This window comes from Narcine bancroftii, chromosome 7 (assembly GCF_036971445.1).
Source record: "Narcine bancroftii isolate sNarBan1 chromosome 7, sNarBan1.hap1, whole genome shotgun sequence".
NCBI classification, from domain to species: Eukaryota; Metazoa; Chordata; class Chondrichthyes; order Torpediniformes; family Narcinidae; genus Narcine; species Narcine bancroftii.
Window position 1 is genome coordinate 6,411,209 of NC_091475.1, and position 25,375 is coordinate 6,436,583.

Sequence of the window (25,375 nt, forward strand, 5' to 3'; positions counted from 1 at the left end):
GTTATTAAGAAGGCAAATGGAATGTTGGCCTTCATCGCTAGAGGAATTGAATTCAGGAGTAGGGAGGTAATGTTGCAACTGTATAAGGTACTGGTGAGACCACACCTGGAGTACTGTGTCCAGTTCTGGTCTCCATATTTAAGGAAGGATATACTGGCTTTGGAGACGGTCCAGAGGAGGTTTACTAGGTTGATCCCTGGGATGAAGGGGTTGACTTATGAGGAAAGATTAAATCGTCTAGGATTGTATTCGCTCAAGTTCAGAAGAATGAGAGGAGATCTTATAGAAACATATAGGATTATGAAGGGTATGGATAGGATAGATGTAGGAAAGTTTTTTGTGCTGCGCGGGGAAACTAAAATGAGAGGACACAGTCTCAAGATTCGGGGGAGTAGATTTAGGACAGAGATTAGGAAAAATAGTTTTTCCCTGAGAATAGTGAATGTTTGGAATTCTCTAACCAGGGAAGTGGTTGAGGCTGCTTCATTAAACATATTTAAAATTCGGTTAGATAAATTTTTACATGATAGAGGAATTAGGGGATATGGGGAGAAGACAGGTAGGTGGAGTTAGGTCATAAATTAGATCAGCCATGATTGTATTGAATGGTGGAGCAGGCTCGATGGGCCATTTTTGGCCTACTCCTGTTCCTATGTACACAGAATTTAACATTTATAAAGTTTACCAGGCTTGAAAAGGTAAATGGTTACCGCTCAGGAAGGTTCTTGTTGGTTTTCAGAGATTTTTTTTGTTGCTCGTTAGACACCCACAACTGATTCCTTCTGATCAGGCACTTCAGTGTCTTGCCGAATAAACTTGCCCCCTCAGGGTTTTCCAGATGATAACCTCTTTCTTTCAGGTCACCACAGAGTTCCTTTTTGTTTCCCTTATTTCAAGTGAAACATTAGGCATGCAGTCCTCTCCTCTTGTATGGACCACAAGGGCTTTGACCAGGCTGAACTAAGAACTTAGAACCCGCCTTCAAAATGGTGTTTTTCCACATGCTTGCCAGCTTGTTCTGTTCCAGTCCCAGCTGCTACTGCTGAACTGTAGAACCGAATTCTTTCTCTCTCCCTCTCACAGAAAGGCTTGTTTAACCCTCTCTGCTTGCAAAACCACATGACCTTTCTAGAACAGCAAAATGCATTCAGACCAACTGCGGCACCAGAGCTAATCTTCTGAACTGTGCTTTCCAAAACAATAATCCATTACTCCACAACATGTCCAATTAACATCTACTTGTGAAGTCCCTATAGGCATTCTTCAAAGTTTTTGCAAAGGCACCCAGAGCCTGGACTGTCTGGCTTGAGCCAAGCTCTTGCATTTTAGACCTACACTAAAAAAAACACCACAATTTGTCTCCTTTAAAACATATCTATATAAAATATAACATAATCTGTCACAACAGGCACTGCCATCTTGGGCTCAGACCCAGTAGTCACAGGATTTTAATTAACACACCATTGGCTTGTTTAACAGGCCATTTATAGCCTGGTGGCAGTTGGACTGGGCAGTAGGACCCCACGGGAGAGCGGTGTGTTTCTGCTCCCTGCTCTCTCCAGGTCCCCACCAGTGGAAGGGCTGCTATTACATTTGGCACTGGATGCAGATTGCACTTCTGCTTGGCCACAGATGGTCCGTGGGATTTTATACTGGAACCTATAGTTATTAGCAAGCCAAAACAATGTGGCTATATTTGAAATAACTTTTGAGGAGAAATTAAATTGCACCCATTTTTAATATGTTAAAACGTGGAAGAGTTTAATGCATTTTACTATCATGCAATTGGCTATTAAAAAATTCATATTTTATCTGAATTGGAAAATCCAATTTAAAGTGGAGTTCATTTAATTTACAAACAGAAACAAATACCAAAACAAGTCCTGGCAGGACCTCCCCGAAGTCTGTGCATTTACTGACCCTTCACGAGCCTACCAATGAGAGAGTGTCCACACTTAGCCATACTCTTTCCATGGAGTTTAAGGTCATACTCATTTACAACTTCTTTGTAACGTGATTGCTTCAAGTGCCTGTGGCAGAACTCTGTCGTCTCTCTGAATTTGCTTCTCACCTCCAGCATCAGAGGGATCACACAGTCTCCGTAAAAGAAAATAAAAAAAAACTTCACCTACTTTGATTTCAGTGAAGAGCAGGCTGGCATCTCGAACAATTCCTTTCGTCAGCAATATTGACATCATCTGTCCCAATATCACGGCTCAAAACCTGACCTTTCCACCAACAGGAAAGGTGTCCACTTCCACAATATAAACTTATTGTGGATGATAAGAATTTCCTCATGATGAATGCCAGGTTTCTGGTCAACACATGTGATTACACCACATCCACCTTGTTTATCAGAGGCCCATGTAGCAGTCGTGTTGCTGAGGGCCATCTTTGTTGAAAGGCTGACCTTCTCTTCTACCTGGAGATCTCAGACCTACGCTGAATTATCAACTGTACCCATAATGACACCCAAGTTTTGGAACACTGCCAGCAGTAATTTATCTGAAGCACATCTGGAAAGAGCAGGTAATAAAGTATCCACCTACTTTTAAAATAACTCTGTGGACATTGGAGCTGTTTGAACAATCTGCGGTCAGTTCTGAAGCTGCCCAGAGCAAATCGTTAATGTATTCTAAGGGTAAAAGAAGCAACTTACTAGCACAATGTGATCCTAGGTCGATTTATGGCCTCACAATGGAACCACCACACAACATTATGAATGGAAACATCAGGCACTCCAAACTTTGCAGCTGGCTCAATTTCACCTGCAAACGATCACCTGATTACCTGGTTATTCCAAGAATGAGAACGAGCTCCTGGACCGCTCGGATATTACAACATAGGATGTCATCATAACTATGGTAACTGTACAAAAAAACAATTTATCCTTAAAGGGATAGTCATAAAACAAATCATAAACTCAAGGTTTTAACCTCTACACCACATTTGTAAAATCGTTTTCAGGGCCAACATGCATGTTTTGGCACAATTATGACGCAGGTTAAACATTCACACATTTGAATGGGAATTAATAAACTTTTAAAGGCATATTCATTTGGTATAACATACAGTAAATGTGTAATTTACTGCTGTTCCCCCAATCTGAATGCCAGCTCATTTGGTAAGACGCCGCTATAACAGTTTCTAGACTAGTGGGACAATCACCAACTTCAACGTCCACCTTTAATGCACAAACACATTGCCAGCACTGGCTATCTGATCTACTCATCAATGAGGACAAAGGCAGATCAACTCACCGTTAGTCATGGTGCAAAATCCAAGATGCATCAGCAATAAAACTGCACAAAATTATCCATCAATTGCATTATCTCCACCACAACAGAGACAATTGAAAATGTGAACAGCTTCACCATTCTTTCATCCAAGAGGTCATCTCAGCATCTCCTTTACAGAGGCACGAATTACACTGGATAACAAATCCTTCCTCCCCCCACCCCATCAGCCCCACCCCCACCAATAGGTTTATTTCCTGAATAAAAATTGATAGACAGCATCAAGCTGAAAGCAAAGATAATTTCAGATTTGCTGTGTCACATAGGAAGTTGGAGAAACATTCAATTAACTTTTATTGAATTTAGCATGTTTTAATCATATAATGATCCTAACACATTGCGTTAGTTCAACGGGCCTAAAAATGTTTTGTCGCTGATTTCCGCTTATATTCAACATCCGATGCCTCTCGTATCAGTGTCCAACAGTAGTCGGCCAGTATTGATGGATTCCAGTTGCCCCAATATCACTTTTCCATGGTCACAATGTCCTGGTGAAACCTTTCACCATGTTCATCACTGACTACACCAAGATCGGCAGGGAAGACATCCGAGTGCGAATGCAGGAAAATTAACTTTCAATAACAAGTTGCTCCTCATGGTTTTGTCTGGTTGAAGCATAGCTTATATCTAAAAAAGTACAGTCCACGATGGGAAACAAAAGCTTCATTCTTATTTACTGAATGCTGGTAAACAAATAATTTTTAAAAGTAGTTTCCCACTCACACCACAAAGCCTGATTGAATGTTTGAACGTGGTTGCAAAGTAAACTTTTCCCTCCACTGTACTGTCATCCACTTCAATCACAATTATTTTAAATTTATATTTATAAACCTTGTTTTGCTGCAGATTCACATTGAAAATAGTGGTATCATGTTGAAAAATCAACATAAAAATATTTTAGTTTTATTAATTCTGGCTAAAATACTAAATTCTGCAAGTCCTTCTTTGTGTCCTTTACTTGTTGCTGCCAGATTACAAATGGGGGGCCACCATTTTAGAGAATGTAATCCTGTCAGAAATTGATCTGTTACTTAATGGAAGTTGTTTTCTAATAAACTACTTGATTGGTTCTAAGTAAATGTGAGATAAACAATTTAATTAGCCTAATTTCTCCTACAAATTGCTTTTGCATTTGAGCTCTCAAGTTCTCCTTTTATCGTTCTTTAATCCCTTAATATTGCACTCAGTACTTTCCCAAGTCAAGCAGGAATTGTGCACAGGCCAGTAATGGAAACACCATGTAACTAATGTGAACTCCCCCCAACCCCTTCTAACTCCTATTATAAGATGTCAATGGCAAGGAAAATCCCCCTAATGATGTCATTAGTGGAGTTCGATCTCTTGTTAACCAGAGGCCTGGGCAAGAGAATTGTGCCTCCCCCACCCCCCACCCCCCACCCCTGCCAAACCTGGGATCCACAGCAAGTGCCAGAAGAGGCCCAGCTAGGTTTTTTTTGTATTTTACCAGTTCCTTAGTAAGCAGAGAGGAATGTTTCTCCGGAAATGCTTACTTGGGTATGAAAAGGAAATTCTGTAGCTCTTCTGCTGTAACTTTGCCTTATCTCTCCCTCAAGCAAGAACCACCAAGCATTTGCTCCCCATGCCACTTGCGGCCTGGATTATGTCGGCATCCAGTCACTGGTGCTGCTTCAGTTCAAGATGCAGTTGCACCCCGCTTTCCTCAATCGCAGAGGACAAATGCAGTGAGAGATTGAGGGGCACTGTATCCAAAAGGAAACAACAGTCAGAATAACTCCGAGACGTTGCTGCCATTGTATGAAAAAGCACATTGTGAATTTTATACTGGAAATTAACAGAGACTAAACTGTCACACTGTACTGATACGTTTTCCTCCATTGTATAGCCCCTGCCAGTTACTGTATATATGAGGCTGGCCCGCCCGCTAATGACATCCCTCAAGTCTCCCCTTTAGCCCTGGCCATAAAGGTCGCGTTACCTCCCCGTTTCCAGCAGTCCTGTTCCTGGATTCGGGCCAGCCAAAGTCTTGTGTGCATTAAAGCCTATTGTTCCTGCAGCCTAAGACTCTGTGGTTATTGATAGAGCCAATCACACATGACTGCTGGAATTTTAATATTCGTTTTTACACGTTAATAGTCTGGAATTTTGCAAGCCTTTGAGTTTAAAGTGCAAACATCACCCCTACTTTGTTTTGATTTTTTTTAGCCTGTTCTAAAAACCTTCAAATGTGCAGAATTGCTTACATGGAGAAATAGATGCAGCAGAAAGAATACACACACAAACATTCATGCACATTTTCTTTATTCCATCATAACTTCATGCAAAATTATCCAGTTTGAGATCATTTAAGGAATTTGCAGATCAATCTAAAAGGGCCATATCTGATTAAGATTTTTTTTTAAATGTAAACATACAGCACGGTAACAGGCCATTTTGGCCCATGAGTCCATACTGCCCAATTTATCTACCACTCCTGGTACATTTTGAATGGTGGGAGGAAACCCACGCAGACACAGGGAGAATGTACAAACTCCTTATAGGCAGCACGGGATTCGAACCCCAGTCCTGATTGCTAACACTATAAAGGCGTGGCACTAATCACTCCAAAGATTTGGGGAATTGATTTAATGGGGACCTCTTAGCAAGAGTGAGTCATCATGCCCAATGCTAACTTCCAATTCACTGCAGTCTTTTACTGACGAGAGGTTATTGTCACATTCACAAATGCAAGGCACAGATTGACCAAAATTCCTTTTTGCTACAGCCAAGCACAATACACCAACTGCATTAGTGAAAATGAAATTACCAACAATATTCCAAGACAGAAAAAGAGAAGATAAATATCAAAGGATAACTATTCACAACTATAAGAAGGAGTGCCGTTTCAGTAGCGCAGACATATCTTTCAGTGGTCCCAGGTTCGGGCACCACAGGGATTTTCAAAAGCCTGATAACTGTTGGATAAAGACTGTTCTTGAACATAGAGATGCTAGAATTCAGGCTACTATAACGTCCTCTCTGAAGGAGCAGTGAGAATGATAAAGGCTGTCTTGCACATTATACAACGCACATACTGTATGCATTAAAAACCAAACAGATACTTAAAAAACAACTGTTGAATTAAAACAAACAATTGAATTAAAGGAGACAATAAATTCAAAATATATAGGTAATAAATATTCCGTTATCAAAATGCAAAAAAAGACTTTGCAATTGTGCCAGTGCAGTCTACGTTTAGTGCAACAAGGGGAGGTTCAAGGGCCTGATACCTACAGCAAGAAACTATGTCAGCCTAGAGGTGCTGGATTTCTACCCAAAGACAGCAGTGAAAACAGGTTCTGACCCCGGGTGATAGGGCTCATTTTACAATGTTGGCTGCCTTCTTGAGGTGGAATAGATAAGTTGGAGGGAAGGCCTTGCCTCCACGGTATACAGCTCTATGACTCCAAAGTATGGGTTATCCCATGTGGAAAGGTTAGATTGGCTAGGTTTCTATCCATTGGAGTTTAGAAGAGTCAGAGATGACTTGTTTGAAGTTACAAGATCCTGAGGGACATGGATGGGACGTTTGCTTGAATCGACAAATTTAGAAATGGAGATGGAATCCCCTCAGCTTGTTGTAAGTATTTGGAACTCTCAAAGTCCAGTGAGCCTCTAAATATTTCAAAGCAGAAATAGATAGGTTCTTAATAAAAGAAAGGGAGCCCAGCATTTCCCTAGATGAATGGAGCATAGGTTGGAGTCAGATCAGCCACGTCTAGTTAAATGGCTGAACAAGCTTAAGAGTTCAGAAAGCCACTCCTGCTCCTGCATGCAGCTTTTTAAAAAAATGTTTGGAACACGATTAAAATGTTAGCTCCTTTTCTTTGTCAGCCTAGTCCTGGGCTTCAACACATTGCCAAGGATAGAAATATTCTGCATCCCATCAAGTGACAAGTCGCCAGCCACCACCCATGACTAGATGAGGCGGTAATACAGAGCTTTGATAAGGTTGCTCATTGTGGGGTGGCTTTGCTCGGTCCATTAAATATGGTTCCTGCTGTTTAGCACCTGTGCGGAAAGTGTTAGCCTCCAGCAATTGTACTGTTTGAGTGGAAGTGGAGCAAATATCCTTTCCTCACAGAGAAAGGAATGCACCAAGAACACTTTTTTTCCCACTCCCTCGTTAACTACTCACGCCTGCAATGTTGCGCATGCTTCGTCAGAGCACAGGAACGTTTTAAATCGTTTTTGTGTCTTAGACAGGAACTTTGTTAATCATTCTGGACACAGTAGCTGGTCTGTTGACTAAATACTAATCCAGTAGCCAACTGGTGAATGCATCTGAAAACCATCTATTCTGCCAAGTGATATAAAGATGAAGAAAATAGAAATGCTTAGCATTCTTTAATGACAGTCTCAGCAGGGGAAAAAGTGAATTGTGCCAATTGAAGGAGTGAAAGAAATGGTGAGAGCAGGAAACAAATTGAAATAAGGCAGGACTACAGAAAGGAGCGTAGGGCACTACCAGTAATCACATAGATTAGGCTGAGGGAACGATAGGCTTTAATGTACAGAAGAACCTTGCTGGCCTGGATCCATGTATAGGAATGCCAGGAAAGGAGAGGTGGCTCAGCCTTTATGGCCCAGGACTACGGGGGAGGAGTCATAGGGTACGAGTCATCAGTGGGCGGGCCAGCTCCATATATACAGTAGTCAATCATAACTATATAGAATGGAGGAATCATAGCACCACAAGGAGCATTATTGCTTCTCGGCCTTTTGGCCAAGTTCAAGTGTAGTTCATCCACTGTGAGCTGATCAACAGGATCTGTGAAAAGCTGTAGCATCAAGAAAGAGGAGACCTGGGAAGACTATTGGAGTGGAAGAGATCGTTTGGTCTGAGCTGGCCTGCTGGCACAGGGGTAGACTCATGCCAGTTCAGGGAACAATAGAACCCCTTATCCAGCAGCGTCCACCTCCGCTAGTCTCACGAGGATGGCCCGACAACAAACTCCTCAGGAGGACAAAGAATCTGTAACACTGGGAGGGAGCCCATTTTCCCGGGACCTCTTAGTCAGGAAGGTGTTGATGGACTCCTGAAAATTTGAAGTGAAAGACATCTACTGCCTCCAGGATGCTGCAGATAGCATTGATTGGACCTTCAGGACTCTGGTGGGTGGGCAGCGGACACTCCGGGACTTCCAGGAGAAGGGCAATGTGGCTCCACTCTAGCTATTCAAAGCACAGCCAATCTTCACACTTCTGACACAGAAGGAATAAATGATAACAGTGCGCACGTTCCACTCACATGTACCAGAGTGAATGGGTTCACCTTCAGGGGCCATTATGTCGAGGGAACTGGGACAAGTCCAACGTCAAAGGCACATTTTGAATCTGGACTAGTAAATGCCAAGTGAAGCTGAAGCAGACAACAAAGTGGCCATCATCACAGGGAGCTCTGTGATCGCCAGCCTTAAGGAAGGAACAGCTCAGTCATTTCCTTACCAATGGACATACAAAGGATCAGTCTGTATTACACAAGGCCACAGACAGAACTTCCTGTCCAGAGCTCTTAGACAATAACAACAACAACAAAGAAGCAGGAGAGTCTGGACCAGCCAATTATCCTGGGGGAGCTGATAGTCTCCATCCATTCCCTTGGGAAAAGTAAAACTCCCAGTAGCAATGGTTTACCAGCTGAGTTGTACATGGCTCTGAGGGACTGGATGGGTCGAGACCAGCTGAAAGTATACAACTCTATGCTCCTGGAAGGCAGCATATGTGACTCCATGAGGAAGGGCATCATTACCCTTCAAACAGAAGGAGATCAGGAATCCTGTCCAAAGCCATCACCAATCAAGTCAAGTCTGCTCTGGGACAGATGACCTACTCAGACCAAACCTTATTTGTATGCTCCATTGAGCCCTTTTGCTGAATCTATCAGGAAGGATGAGGGCATCAGAGGACTGAGGTCACCTTGCAGTTGGGGCTCTCAGGTCATAGCTTCCCTGTGCATGGACAACATCACCATCTTCTGTTCAGGCACATGATCAGTTCATGCACTGATCAGCACCTGCAACCAATTTGAGCCTGCATCAGATGTTAAGATAAACCAGAAGAACAAGGCAATGCTCTACTGTAACTAGTCTGAACGGTCCACCATCCCCTTCATAGTCAGATCTGACTACCTGAAGGTGCGGGGATCTGGTTTGGAGGGGCGAGGCGTGCAACAAAAATTGGTCAGAGCGGATTGAAAATGTCCACCAGAAATTGGGTCTGCGGACATGAAGCTCCCTCTCAATAACAGGGAAGAACTTGGTCATCAGGTGGGAGGTGTCCTCAGTACTGCTGGGTGTGATCACCCCCCCATATCTCCATCCTGGTGCCAGAGCAGTCATCTGGTTCACATGGGGATCCAAGATGGAAAGGGTCCAAAGGGTCGCTATGTACAAGTTACGAGGTAACAGGGGCAAGAGAGTACCCACCTTTGTGTGTGTATCTGCATCAGGCTGCATGTGGAACCCAAGTATGAGGGCATCAAGTGCCACTATGTGTGAAGGCTCTTCCTGACCCAGGTGTTGCAAACGATGAGCCTGGCCCCATTGCCATGCAATTTCCTAGTCATCTGGACTTTGCCCTACCATCTATCCTTCACAGAAAGATTTTTCCAGTCAAACACCTTTGACCACAAGTCCACAAGGGAGTCAGCATGGAACGTCCCCTAGACATAGAGATGAGGAGTCAATGGAAACAGTGTGGTGGTGGTGGTTCCCAGAGCACATTGTCCTGGCTGTCTGGCAAAATGTCTGGTCACCAAAGCTCACGAGGACATGGCTTGACTGGCAGTGAGAGGAACCCTCCCAGTCAGATCTTTCCTGTACGACAGAAATATTACCTTGATGTACTCAGGTCCAAAATGTCAGTTATATATCTTTACCTCCTATGAACACTGCAAGACCTGCTGAGTTCCTTCAGCTTTTTGGTGTGTTTACTAATTACCCAGAATGCATGTTGTCCCCAAGATGACTGCAGTGGAGTGGAGACAGTTGCCTACCTCTTTGCAAAATGTAGATTTGCCAAGAGTGTGAGGAAAAGGATGCAAGGTTCCTGTCAACAGTGTGACATGGGACCCTGATTTAGGAACTGTTCCTGGGGTTGCATCCAGAGGCAGAGTCCAAAAGTGCTGTATGATCATCAACTCAATGAAAAACACACTTTTGATCTGGCGCTGAGACAAAGGGAAAGCCCCTCAAGCAGAGAGCAGAAGTAACGACAAGTGGTCACAGAGGTGGCATTGGTGTAATTCAAGAGCATATTTAACACTCTGGGAAACAAAGTCCTGGGCACCTGATGCCAGAAGGTGATCGTGTGTATCAAGGATTGTTGCAAGCGAAGACAGCTCATGTCATTCGAGCCATTGAGGAACAAATATGATTTGTCTAATTAAACATTCTTCTGCTATCTGCAAACAAGATCTTCCTCAAGGGAAAATGACCCTACCTAGATATAGTAATATGGGGATTCTAACCTCCTTTGAAGAAGACCGCAGAGCCCACCTCACTGACAAAAGACAAAGGAGGAAAAACCCAACACCCAACCCCAACCAACCAATTTTCCCCTGCAACCGCTGCAACCGTGTCTGCCTGTCCCGCATCGGACTTGTCAGCCACATACGAGCCTGCAGCTGACGTGGACATTTACCCCTCCATAAATCTTCGTCTGCGAAGCCAAGCCAAAGAAAAGAATTAGACAGGGGAATGTGAGTAAATTTATCTCTAAGACGTATTCCAAAGTGAGGGCCTGAAGCCGGGTTTACACAGGTCAAGGGAGAGATGGGAGTCGGACTTGGGCACAACATTCAAGGAAGAGTGGTGGGAAGATCTGTGTCTGGACAGTGTGACAGGGGTCGTCAATGCCAGATACAGGATGGTGCAGTACAATTTCTTGCACCAGTTGTACCTCACACCACAAAAATTACACAAATCAAAGCCAGAAATTTCAGATTTTAGGTGAGGTGTGGAGGTTGGAACTTTTGCCCACTCCACCTGGCTACGTACAAAGGTGAGATCTTTCTGGGAAGACCTGGGGGACATTCTTAAAAAAAAAATTTCTGAAGTGGATCTTCCACAAGATCCAGAATGCACCTTCTGAGAGATATTGGCGACATGCAGTTTAGACTGTCCAACTACCAAATTTCATTCGTGAGAATACATGATCTTATCTCCATATGCCATCTTTGAATAGTGAACTTGATCTCATTCTTCCAAGTAATAGGTATACATTTTCTCACCACAGCTAAAGCTAATCGAATAACCGCAATCTGAAACTTCTCTAATTTTAATTCTAAACTCAATGTCTTAATATATCCCAATAAAAATATATTTATCAAGTGAAAGCTTGAATTTAAATAAGCCCTCTGGGAGTCACTATCTCGGAAGATCTTTCCTGGAACCAACACACCAATGGCATCATGAAGAAAGCCTCTACTTCCTCAGGAGTTTGCGGAGGAGCTAGTGGAGTTGTTCAAGTGAACCGGTACGGACCTGAAGGGCCGACATGGCCTGTTTCCGTGCTGTAAACGGTCATATGGTTCTATGGTTAAGGTGGCCTTGGCGGTAGCCAGGAAATGTACTGTGGTTTCATGGAAGTCCGACTCCCAACTAAATACAACACGATGGAATGTGGAAATGCAGAGTTCCATTCCCGTGGAGAAAATCACATACATTCTAAGGAAGAAACACGTCACATTCATTAAGTGCAGCAACCTTACTTGAAATATATTGGGGGGCACAGATTGATTATTTTCTCCCCCACTTAAAAATAGGGGTACTGTAGCAATCCATCCCAGCAGGGAAATGTGATCAAGGAAGTGGGACATGGTGCAGGCGGGGAGTTTCTTTCAGTTTTGTTGAGTTTTTTTATTTTTTTTTTAATTGAATTGTATTAATGTAATTTAATTGATTGTACTTCCAGTTGTACAAAGGTGGGGGGGGGGGTGGAATAAATATAGACTCTATGTTACATGAAGGTTAAAAATCATTATATGGTTTGTGTTATGCCATGATTGCCGGCTACCACCTAGTCACGCGCCTCCAGAGACCGATCCTACCCATAGCCTCTTACATGCTCCCCGTTCCACTCGGCCTCGATCAACCAATGAGGTTTCACAACTTTAGTCTTTTGTGATTATTGACGGTGCATCAGTTTGTTTGAATTTTAGACTAAAATAAAATATTCAAAGATAAAAAGAACATATTTAACAATGTGCATGGTTGGAAATGGAACACTGAAGATGTCAGAATACTTTGCATGGTTTTCCTTTTAATAAATAATTTATGGTGAATAAAGTCTATTTTTGGAAACAAATAGCAGTCAGTGTATTCTTGGGATCAGCATTTAAAAACATCTGGCTGAATAAATTTAAAGCCCAAATATTTGAATTGCCTGCAGCACACGTGAAAAATGGAGACCAATACGAGAAAGATAGGCCTGAACCACCAGGGATTCAGCTGTGTGAAACACAGTTCTCAGTGCACCACCTTATACCAAGAATAATACCTCTTGTACTAGACCACCCCTGACTGGACACTTTATCCCACCACCTACTCCAATCGCTCAACAAAAAACACACTAAAATTCAAAATGAATATTGTGTTCCATCCAATGAATTATCTGCAGGAATTGAAACAAGCTCTGAAAGCTTAAGGCGAAGACATTCTTTAATGCAAAAAAGCATTTCAGCCTTTCAGATGTGTAGGCCTGTTTTCACCAAACCTCCAAGGGATCAATTCTGCATCTGACCACCACAAACATTTTTTTTAAATAACTGTACTGAATTCTAAAGTAAAACGGAATTTGGTTTCACGTTACAAAGATCTGTGCTCTTTTGGCAGAAGCATTACATTCTCGTGAATATTTCCAGACATATTGAAAAGTTGTGAATTTATTTGACATTACTCTTTACAAATGTACCCATTAAACACAGGCACACTATAATGAAAAGTCTGTCCGTCTACATGGGGCAGGGGGGGGGGGGGGGGGTTTAAAAAACTAAAATCACAAAACCTTAATTATTGCAATTCGATGATTCTTTAATGTTCCGTACATCAATTACTCAATAATAATCCATTTGTTTTCTTAGACTCCAAATTACATGGTCAATAACACTTTTGTAAAAAAATGACTTTGCACTGTTAACCATGTTGTAGTACCTTTGTGGGGTCCATTTCAGGCACTCTCACTCAGTGTTAATTGGGTGGTAACAACATCAATATGGAGTTACTGACTTTGGCAGTTTGTTAATTATGGCAATGCAGCCAGCTCCATTTAACAGGGCCAAGCAGAAGAACTCCAAACTAGCCATTTCAAGAAATACTCCAACATCGCAAATTAGATCCTACTGGCCTTCTTAGAAGTGGGGAATACTACTACAGCACAGAAACAGGCCTTTGAACACAGCCAGTCCATGAAAAGGCCATTTTTCTATCTAGTCCCATCAACCTGCACCCAGACCATAGCCTTCAAATCCCTTCAATCCATGCATCCACCCAGTCTATTCTTCAATGTGGAAATTGACCCCGCATCCACTAGCAGACCATTTCACACTCGCACCACTTTCTGAGAGAAGATATTCCCCGATGTTCCTCTTAAACATTTCACCCTTAGCCCATGTCCTGGACTCACCCAACTTCAGTGAAAAAAAGATAGCATTTATCCTAGCTTTTCCCCTCTTAATATCTATCAAATCTTCCCTCTCATTCTCTGATGCTCCAGGGAATAAGTTCTCACCTATTCAACCTTTCCCCATAACTCAGTTCCTCATGTCTTGGAAATAGCCTTGTAAATTTTCTTTGCTTTTGTTCCCCCCCAAAACTTATTGATTATCAATTCTGTACAAAGGTAACCAAAACTGCACACAACCATCCCAATTTGACATCACCAAGGTCTTATACAATTTCAACATTACATCCCAACTCCTGTATGCAATACTTTGATTTACAAAGACCAACGTACCAAAAGTTCTCTTTCGACCCTATCTACCTGTACATTACTTTCAAGGAAATATGCATCTGTATTCCCAAATCCACAGTGCCCTTTGGATCACCCTGTTATCCTCCCCTGGTTCAACCTCCCCAAGTGCATCACCTCACACTTATCCGCATTAAATTCCATCTGTCACTTTACAGCTTGTTTTTCCAGCTAGCCCAAATCCCGCTGCAAGCTTTGAGACCCTCCCTCACTGTCCTCTACATTCCTAGTCTTAGTGTTATTTGCAAATTTGCTGATCCAATTTACCACATTGTCATCCACATCAGTGATGGGCCCAGCATCGATCCCCGAGGCCTCCAATCAGAGAGGCGATCTTATATTGCCACTCTAGCACAGTGGTTCTTAGCCGTTTTCTTTCCACTCACCTACCACTTTAAATAATCCCTATGCCATCGGTGCTCTGTGATTAGTAAGGGATTGTTGAAGGTAGGATGTGGGTGGAAAGAAAAAGTTTGAAAACTACGGTTTTAATCTTACCGTATTGACTCGTTATGTGCACAGTTTCATGACTTCAAAGGAAATGGGCCAATGGCCATTTTTCTCAAGCAAAATATTTCAGTAACAATTGGGTCTAGAGCAGTAATACCCAACCTTCCCTTCCCACTCACATACCACCTTAAGCAATCCCTTACTAATCGCAGAGCACCCGATGGCATAGGGATTATTTAAAGTGGTATGTGAGTGGAAAGAAAAAGGTTGAAAACCACTGATGTAGCTTCTCCTGCAAAGCCTATGTCGAACCAATCACTTTGGATACTGAGTAACTTTCCTGGTAACTTCCTCAAAACACTCTTAATATTTGTTAAAACACAACCAAACACACAAAGCCACTTTGCCTATCCTTAATCAGTCCATGTCTATACAAGTAGTTCCAGTATCTCAAGGTACGTTCCAGTAAGTTATCTGTACCCACTACTGATGTCATGCACACCAGCCTATCAGATTATTCAGAGCTTGTCTTAAGCCACAGAACAACAAGCCTCCAGTACCTCTGCTGGGACCCCTGAGATTTTAGTACTAGCATCCTTCAAGGTTAGAGTGAATATCTTGGCAGGCTCTGTGGATTTATCTACCTTTATTTGCCTCAAAACAGCCACAAGGTCCATACTTCACAACAGCTTTGCCTCAACTCCATAGAGTAAATGTATATGGAAAAAGAAAATCAATTTAAGATTTTCCCCATCTCTTTTGGCTCCATCATGGATGACCACTATAGGACTAATTTTGTCCTTAATACATCTATAGAATTCCTTGGAATTGTATGGTATATACTAGTGTAAAAGTCAAATTTTGTAGACTTATTTCCATGTTAAATTTATGGGGCCGACTATTACATGGATACTACTTTTGAGAGGTTGAAATTCACACTAGGATCCAAAAATCAGCCACAGAAATCCAAATGATTTCTAAACAAATAAAGAACAGAGTCACGATGAATTAAAGTAATAATACAGAGTCTGTGCATCAAAACACGTGTCCTACCGCTAAGGAGACTGAGACTGCAGCAAGTATTCGCCCCGTCAAAGGCTTTGGGGGTTCTGATGGCCAGGGCTGAGGCACGAGTTCGTGACAGAGGCATCATGAACTCCTGCTTGTGGGCAAGGGTCAGAGATGAGGGTTGACGTTTTACACAAGATATATGGAAAATTGCAGATTTTCTGGCCAAAAAAATAGGGGGCTGATATTTACACAAGTATTATATGGCACCTCACTGACAAAAGACAAAGGAGGAAAAACCCAACACCCAACCCCAACCCACCAATTTTCCCCTGCAACCGCTGCAACCGTGTCTGCCTGTCCCTCATCGGACTTGTCAGCCACAAACGAGCCTGCAGCTGACGTGGACATTACCCCTCCATAAATCTTCATCCGCAAAGCCAAGCCAAAGATATGGCACTTCACCTTATCTGCCAGACCTGCACCGCACCCCCTTCTAACCTTCATGATTTAATTTTTTTTCTCTGTGCCTCTGATGCAAGTGAAAGGCAACAAACATTATGAAGGACTCCACACAACCCCTCATGTCAACCATTCTGCCATCTGGTAGGAGGTACCGTGGCACTCAGATAAAGCAACAGCTTTTTCCCCCCACCAAACCATCAGAACATTTATGGTTAGGGGACTGTGGAGTGAAACTGTATACATCTTGATATTTTAAGATGTTTAACTTCTATGCTAACTTGGATGTAAATATTCTCCGTGGCCCTGGAGAAGCACGATCCCATCTTTACTGTGCGAGCATGGTATGAAGGATAAATAAAGGTAACTCAACTTGTTCCTTAAGTACCCAATTTGCCACTTATTGCCTATACCCTGCTTTGCACCTCATTATTCAAGACCTCAACATTTCTGTACCTGTTAGTCTTATCTATTAATTTTGACAAGAACAGACACTCTTAAAAATTCACTTCTGAAGCCCTCTCACTTACAACGCACACCTATACAGTTAGAGCCTTCATAAGTTTTAAAAAAAACAATACTGGAGAAACTCAGCAAGTCAAACAACATCCTTTATATAACAAAGATAAAGATACATAACCAATGTTTCAGGCTTGAGCCTATTACAGGTTACATTTTATATTATATAGAAATGTCTTTAAAAAAGATAAATTGTGGGGGTTTAAGTGTAGGTCACTTCACAAACAGGTACTTGCACTTCACATCTCATTTAAAATGCAAGAGCTTTGCTGAAGCTGGACATTCAGGCCCCAGTGACTTTGCAAAAGACCACGGAACTGCTTTGGAAGGAACTTCAGAAGTAGGTACAAATGGAACAAAGTCCAGGCTCAAGTGCTGATAAAGATCTTTCAAGGATTGGGTTTGGAGCCCTGTGAGAAGTCATTTGTTTTTTTTTACAAGCAGAGAGAGGAAAAATCAAACAGGTGATTTCTCTTGGCAGAGAGGCGCAGAGAGGCAGATCTGCTTTTGGAGACTGCAATATGACAAGCTGGCAGGCTTGTTGAAAACCCCATTTTGAAGACGAGTTGTGAGTTCTGAGTTCAGCCTGTTCAAAACCCTTGTAGTCCTTACAAGAGGAAATGGCTGGCCAGAATGTTTCTCCTGAAATGAGGGAAACAAGAGGAACTCTGTGGTGACCTGGAAGAAGAGATTATCATTTGGAAAATGCATGATGGGGCAAGTTTCTTCAGCAAGGCACTGAAGTGACTGATCAGAGGAGATCAGTTGGTGTGCATCTCTCTGAAACAAACAAGAGCCTTCCTGAGCGGTAACCATTTACCTTTAAGCCCCAGAGTCTGGTAAAGATTCTTAAATGTTAAATTCTGTGCACAATATAAGAATTGCCTGATATCAGTGAACTTAGAGAAATGAGAAGTGAATGACTGGACTATTAAAGCAAAGAACTTTACTGAACACGTACATATTACATACAAGTGTGCTTAGAATTAGAAGGGGGGTTAAGTTAATAGTAATAAGTTAAAGTTTGATCCTTTCTTATGTTTAAAGAAAATTAAAAGCAACTTTTGTTTAAATAACCAGGGTTAAGTTAATAGTAATAAGTTAAAGTTTGATCCTTTCTTATGTTTAAAGAAAATTAAAAGCAACTTTTGTTTAAGTAACCATTTGTCTTGGTGAATTTCTATCGCTGCTGGATTTTGGGGTCCCCTGGACTCTTAACTCATCAAGGCATGTGAAATTTGTGCAGAGATCCTCCAGCATTGTGTTTTTACTTCAATCACAGTGTCTGCAGACTGTTGTGTTTTACTCAGAGCCTACCTAATACAGGAGGTGAGAAAGGGAGCTCAGCAGTACAATGGCATCAAAAGCAACACAAGTCAGCACCTCATGCAGTACAAACCTGAAGTCCCATCTTATTCGAGCTGGTTCCATTAGGGGATCTGCGTGCTGCCGTAATTCACCTGGCAAACCTAAATACAACCAGAGTCTCTCCCACCCCCCCCCCCCCCACCCCGCCAAATCTCTCTGGTGACCAACTAAAACATCTTTCAAACCAAAATGCTTTTTTCAAAAATCAAGTTCAGCATGGTCGCTTTCAACATTTTCTGCACCAATGGCGTGCGACTTGTTGAATGAATCATCCAGGTCATACCCTCCGTTTGAGGATAGGTCACCTGTTGGTTACTTTAACCGCAAGAGGAAGATGTGAGGAAAATGTGACTAAGTCACTGGTTGCCATCATTCACTTCAAATCCTTAGTCTATAAAAGAACCACTTTGTTCTGACGCCGCTAGTTCGGGGGCTGTCACACTTTCAAAGCAATTAGTTTCGCTATTTAAACAGGATGACACTGTTATTACTGCACGTTTTGAATAATAGTACAAATTAAGATTATAATTAAATGTTAACTCAATTACAACTTTGGTTTTTTTAAAAATATATCAATGCTGGACCAAGCCTTCGATTTCAAGTGCCCAGACAGAAAAATATAATTCTCTTTAAAAAGAATGGAGGGTCTTTTTTTCTGTAACACAGTTCTCTAACTTAAGATCAAAAATGGACACCTTCAGCCTCATAGCAGTGCAGTTCTTGCCAAAGTTGTGGTACTGACTTTGGTTTTGCTGGAGACCACCAAGTTATATCAAATCAAAAGATTATGAAACAAATAAGGAAAAATATTAACCAAAGTACATTGAAGTGGTAGAAAACATTTCACGATATCTTCGATGGAAAGAGAAACAGCAGATTTCAGATTTATTGTCAAACTACATACATGGCATCACAGACAACTCTGTTTTTAGCAGGCAAGATAGAATTACCTCTAATTGGTAGTACAAAAGATAAATTGTATACAGTGTTAACAGATAACAAATTTAAACCCACTGTGCAACACAGAGAGAACAAAAGAAAATCAATAGAGTGCACAAGTAAGAGTCTCTGATTGAGTTTTTCCATTGAGGAGTCTGATGGTGGAGGGGAGCAGCTGTTCCTGAACCTGGTGGTGTTGGTCTTGTGGCACCTACACCTCTTTCCTGAAAGCAGCAGTGAAAACAGTGTGCGTGCTGGGTGATCTGGGTCTTCGATGATTGCTGCTGCTCTCCGACAGCAGTGTTCCCTTTAGATGTACTCAATAAGTTTGCCAGCGATGCCCTGGGCTGTGACCACTACCTTTTAGAGGGCTTTATGCTCTGGGGTATTGGTGTTCCCGTACCAGACTGGTCAGCACATTTTCCATCAAAGCTCTGTAGAAATTTGCCGGCGTTTCTGGTGTCGTACCAAGCCTCCACAAACTCCTGAGGAAGTAGGGGCTCTGTCGTGCTTTCTTCACGATACCATTAGTGTGTTGGGTCCAGGAAAGATCCTCCGAGAGAGTGACTCCCAAGAACCTAAATTTGCTCAACCTCTCCACCTCTGATCCCCCAGTGATCACTGGATTGTTAATAACTAGTTCCATTGAATCGGTGATAGCATTTCAATGGTTAACAGTTTCTCCAATGTTAATATTTCAGTTATTCTTAACACATCGGCATCGTCTGCACCACCTCATGTTGTATGTATTACATCCTATTGATAGATCATTGTTAATTATATTCAATAACAGGCACATTTAAATAGCTCAAGAGAGCCCAGGGATGTCAAGTTGGATGGGAAATCATATCACTTAACCCTCCATCTTCTCAGCATCTCAACGTTTATGCCTTGTCATTGATCATCTAGATTCCTTCTCAGAATATTGATGTTGGAGAACAAATAGATTATTTTTTACCGTATTGGAGGATTCTTAAATATAAAAAAAGCAACTTTGCACATCAATACTCCAGAAATGTAGTTAAAATGAAAATAGGAAAGAACCTTTCCTCCTTTGAACAGAAAGACCTTTCTCAAGATTTGCCGGAACAAGTATCCCTGAAATTAATCTTTAATTCCTGAAACAATCCTGGAGGGGTTGTGAGCCCAGTTAAGCCTTTAAAGTCCATCTAGTTTCACCTTGTTCCTGTGATCTCTAATTTCACATGTGAAAGAACGAGCTCACACGTTGCAGAAGTTATGACTTAGCTGCAAAATTCCTGAGGAGATTGAGGCAGAAGGGAGACCACACCAAAGCTTCAAATTCTGCACCTACATAAAGGCCCTTTGTTACAGCCCTGGTGAAGAAAGGGAGGGGGTGGAGGAGAGAGGTTTTAGGAGCTTCACCAGGTTACCAGAAAGGCGGACGATCACACAAGGACTAGCTATCCAGTTTAAGTCCTTGCATCGGTTTTGGCCTGTTCCAGGGAAAGATGACAACGCCAAACCGAGCAGGACCCTCAAACATCTGGTGTGATGGATCCAAATATAACGAAAATGCAATTCTAAAAACAGTTTTTAGGTGTATGAAGTACTTGCCTTTTGTTCTGTAATCTCCTGAGGCAAGGTTAGTCAGTTCTTGTTGGATGGGAGAAATAGTTTGGTCAAAACTTCTCCAGCTTTCTTAACTTCACACTTCCACCTGTCAGCACCTCTGGACACTAGACCCTGAAACTGAAAGGTTTGAGGAAACTGAGTATTCCGCTGCGAGCAGAAGACACGTTAGAAATCATACAGTCCCTGCCAGCAACAACAGGCAAATTCAACCCACCGAAATGAGCCTCACTCACAGAGACAACGACTTGGGAGGGGAGGGGGAAAGGAGGAACCCGGCGTGGTTTTCACGACTGGCGGCCACATTCATAGCAACTTTACCGTCTGATGGGTGCAGAATCCTTACCTTGGGCGAGGATGGAAGGGAAGGTGTTGATTAAACCCCCCCCCCTGCCCTGTGACACCGGACTGAGCGAAAGGCTCCGCACGCCCCTGCCACTGTAGCGACTTGGCTTTTTATGCGGGAATAGGAGGAGCCGCTCGTCTTCGGGACGATCGACAAGGCGAGAGCTTGTGCAGGAGGAGGAGGAGGAGGGGGGGGGGGGGGGGGGGGCTACTTTGGAAACTAACTCAACGCTGACAAGGGTTTTTTTTCCGCTTAAACCCTTCCAACTGACGATTGGTTTGGATGCAGCTAATTCTCTGTCCCCCTCCCCCCTTCCAACCCCCCCACCCCCCTCCAACCCCCCCCCACCCCCCTCCAACCCCCCCACCCCCCTCCAACCCCCCCACCCCCCTCCAACCCCCCCACCCCCCTCTACCCCCCACCCAACCCCCCCCACCCCCCACCCAACCCCCCCACCCCCCACCAACCCCCCCACCTCCAACCCCCCCCACCCCCCTCCAACCCCCCCACCTCCAACCCCCCCCCCACCCCCCTCCAACCCCCCCACCTCCAACCCCCCCCACCCCCCTCCAACCCCCCCCCCTCCAACCCCCCCACCCCCCTCCAAGCCCCCCACCCCCCTCCAAGCCCCCCACCCCCCTCCAAGCCCCCCCACCCCCCTCCAACCCCCCCACCCCCCTCCAACCCCCCCACCCCCCTCCAACCCCCCCACCCCCCTCCAACCCCCCCCTCCAACCCCCCACCCCCTCCAACCCCCCCACCCCCCTCCAACCCCCCACCCCCCTCCAAGCCCCCCACCCCCCTCCAAGCCCCCCACCCCCCTCCAAGCCCCCCACCCCCCTCCAACCCCCCCACCCCCCCTCCAACCCCCCCACCCCCCTCCAACCCCCCCACCCCCCTCCAACCCACTCCCCTCCAACCCCCCCACCCCCCTCCAACCCCACACCCTCCTAAGCCCCCCCACCCCCCTCCAACCCCACACCCCCCTAAGCCCCCCCACCCCCTTCCAACCCCCCCACCTCCAACCCCCCCACCCCCTCCAACCCCCCCACCCCCCTCCAACCCCCCCACCCCCCTCCAACCCTCCAACCCCCCCACCCCCCTAAGCCCCCCCACCCCCCTCCAAGCCCCCCACCCCCCTCCAAGCCCCCCACCCCCCTCCAACCCCCCACCCCCCTCCAACCCACACCCACCCCCCTCCAACCCCCCCACCCCCCCTCCAACCCCCCCACCCCCCTCCAACCCCCCCACCCCCCTCCAACCCACCCCCCTCCAACCCCCCCACCCCCCTCCAACCCCCCCACCCCCCTCCAACCTCCCCACCCCCCCTCCAACCCCCCCACCCCCTCCAAGCCCCCCCACCCCCTCCAAGCCCCCCCACCCCCTCCAAGCCCCCCCACCCCCCTCCAACCCCCCCACCCCCCTCCAACCCCCCCACCCCCCTTCCAACCCCTCCCACCCCCCTCCAACCCCCCCCCCACCCCCACCCCACCGCCCCAATTCCCAGTTTAGGAAGCAGCTGCAAACTTTGCTTCCTCTCTTCTGCTTCCAGAAGTTGCAGGTCGCAAAGAAAAGCCCAGTCCGTTGGGGGAAAACACAAGGGGAATTAAAATACGGCTCAGATCAAACGAAAGCACCGACCAGCTTAAAATTACAGCCGCCGCAGGAGCTGGTTAATGGAACTTGACCCGGGACAACGCGCTGCAACTGGGCTGTGGCTCAATATATTTTAAATGTACATCCTTCTACAAAATTAAATAGTTCAAAATCAACGCCAGGAAATGAACCCGGTCGAAAATCAGTTCATTCATTCCATTGGCGGGGTTTTAAAGCCCCAGGTTGGTGTCCACTTGTATAAAATCTACAGCTTGGGATCAAGCGACCTTTAAGGTGAAGATGCAGAGACTTGAGAGAAGCCAGATGAATGGATCTGTCTGGGGAAGTGTGGGTGTCTGTATGTGTGTGCCTCTCATTTGACTGTCTTGCAACAGTTTGAGTCCAGTTTAAAGTCACTTAACTAGTCTCATTGGTTTTCATCCCCAAAAAACATTAGCAATGGGCAAGTCATCGCCTTCATTCTCTGTATTTGCTTGCAATATGTCAATAATTTTGTTTCAGTCACAAGCAATCTGTCACTGACAAGTTTGGGAATTATTACCCAGCCCCTTCGGACCCAGGGCTACAGACTCTACTCAAACTTCACGTCCCTTGATGAAGGGCTCCAGCCCGAAACGTTGGGGATGTATCTTCACCTTTGCTACATAAAGGCCCTATTTGACCTGCTGAGTTTCTCCAGCATTTGTGTGTGGTTTTTTTACCCCCCCCCCCCCCCCACTCAAACTTCAGCGTGGCTTCAGCCGTTGGCCTCGGACCTCCGAGGATACCTGTCGGCAGCATTTGTGGCGGGAAAGCTGCTTGGACTTGAGAAGAAGCATGCAGCTGGTACGCGCTTTTGCTGAGTTGATGGCGACATAAGAGACTGCAGATGCTACAGTCTGAAGCAAAAAACAAATTGCTGGAGGAACTCAGCCACTAGCCATCAGCACTGAACCAAAACCCTGCATCAGGTCTGGTTCCACAAGTGCTACCAGACCCACCAAATTCCTCCAGTTTGTTTTTGTTTAACTGAGTTGATGATTTTACAGCAACAATTGATCTTTATCTCATTTTGTATCCTGGGAATAGATTGTTCAGCACAGATTCCAGTGTTCCATAGCAGCTTGGCATGAGGCTGGACAAAGAACACTGCACAGTCTAAAACCACACACAAAGAGGTGGATAGCCAGTCTAAAGCTCTGTGAAGGGAATATATTTCTTTGATGTTATCATAAAATCTGTGTCTAGATAAAAGTGTGGAAATGTGATCCGTTTTTCAATCAGATTGGCTTCAGCAACATCCTGTTGAAATCTTAAAACTGGAAAGTGACCGCAGCATCCGTGCCTGGTAGGGATGTAATTGGAATCATACCATGCGTTTCATAGTTGGGAAAAACTCGGAGACTTCATTGTTGAGTTACAAATTAGATTCTTCACATTGATTGCCTGGCTGCATTTTGAATTGTAAGTGTGAGAGGCCAGCTTTTCACCTCTATTTCACAGAAGCAGGATTGCTTCTTACCAGGACATTCATTTAGCACTTCCCCAGAAAGTCACATTTGGGAATATGTGAGGTTACTTCAGTGTCAAATATTCCTTCCAATGAATGGGTCGTGCAGGAATGGCGAGGGTCTCTCTTGCTGCTGGGTGGAATGGTTAGCACAACGATGTAACAGCCCCAGCAAGCTGTAAGGAGTTTGTATGTTCTCCCTGTGTCTGTGGGATTCCACTGGGTTCCTGCCACCGTCTTAAAAGCATACAAGATTTGTAGGTTGATTGGTGTATTTGGGCTTGTGGGCTGGACAGGCCTGTTACTGTACTATATCTCAAAATTAAGAATAAATAATCTGGCTTTAGGTACAATCAAGAATTTATGTACTTAGTTTGTTGTACCAGGTAAGGGAACAATACCATTAATGTTAGATAGAAAATGATTCCTTCCTGAATGAAACAACTTGTATTTTTGCTGATGCCACTACTTTCGTTCAAGTTTCATGGAAATGAATTTGAATTTTACCTTCTCTGGATCATTTGAGTAGTTAGTCCAGTATCATTTCTGAGATTTACTCTGGAACTAGGTGTGGATTTACATGCCTCATGATGGAAATATCAAGATGGAAGAATTGGGCTTTCGGCATATTTGATCTTCATTGTAATGGAGCCATTGTTTCTTAATTGAACTTTAAAAAGTGCAGTCAAAACCCCTGTTATCTGGAATTCAAGCAACTGGCACCCTCAAGCAACTGGGGGGGAAAAAGCACAAATAGCTAAAACAAATTGTGTTTAAAATTGGTGCGCCTTTCCGTTAGTTGGTCTTTCAGGCAATGCAACCTCAAGCAACTGGAAAATTCACTTATCTAGCATCTATCAATCCCCATAGGTGCCAGATACAGGGGTTTACTGTACTAAAATTAATCTCATGCTGATTTCCGCACATTTCTTAATTTACATTAATCATCCATCAGACTGGCCATAATGTGTGTCGTTGTGTGGGAAATGAGCTTTACAGGACTGATTCTGATTGCTGCGCAACTTAGTTTTGGCACCTCCATAGAAATGGATGATGTTCTGTTGGGATTTTCCAAACTGTATTTTGGACTTGATACTGAATATAAAAATCATCTAATGCTGGATTTTTGCTAATTTTGGAATTTTTTGGGATTGTTGCTACATGCAACAACATTTTATTGAGTAATAAAATAGACATGCAGTCTATTTTCCGTGTATTGGAACTCAAAGTGACCTAAATCAAAGGTGTTTTTCATCTTCAGAAATACTTTTGATAAAAATATACCATTGTATGCTGATC

At 44.0% G+C, this 25,375-nt stretch overlaps 1 protein-coding gene across 5 annotated transcripts in view; it reads right to left on the reverse strand.

Moving 5' to 3' along the window:
* Positions 1-25,375, reverse strand: part of LOC138738448 (collagen alpha-1(VIII) chain-like) — a 176,890-nt gene that overhangs the window by 61,748 nt on the left and 89,767 nt on the right. For 3 of the 5 annotated variants that reach the window (XM_069888679.1, XM_069888677.1, XM_069888680.1), the window contains one exon: positions 20,610-20,744. The gene's annotated coding sequence lies outside the window, so the exon portion shown is untranslated. Of the gene's footprint in view, positions 1-20,609; positions 20,745-20,970; positions 21,065-25,375 lie in introns of those variants that run through there. The other 2 variants (XM_069888676.1, XM_069888678.1) reach the window with 1 other exon arrangement.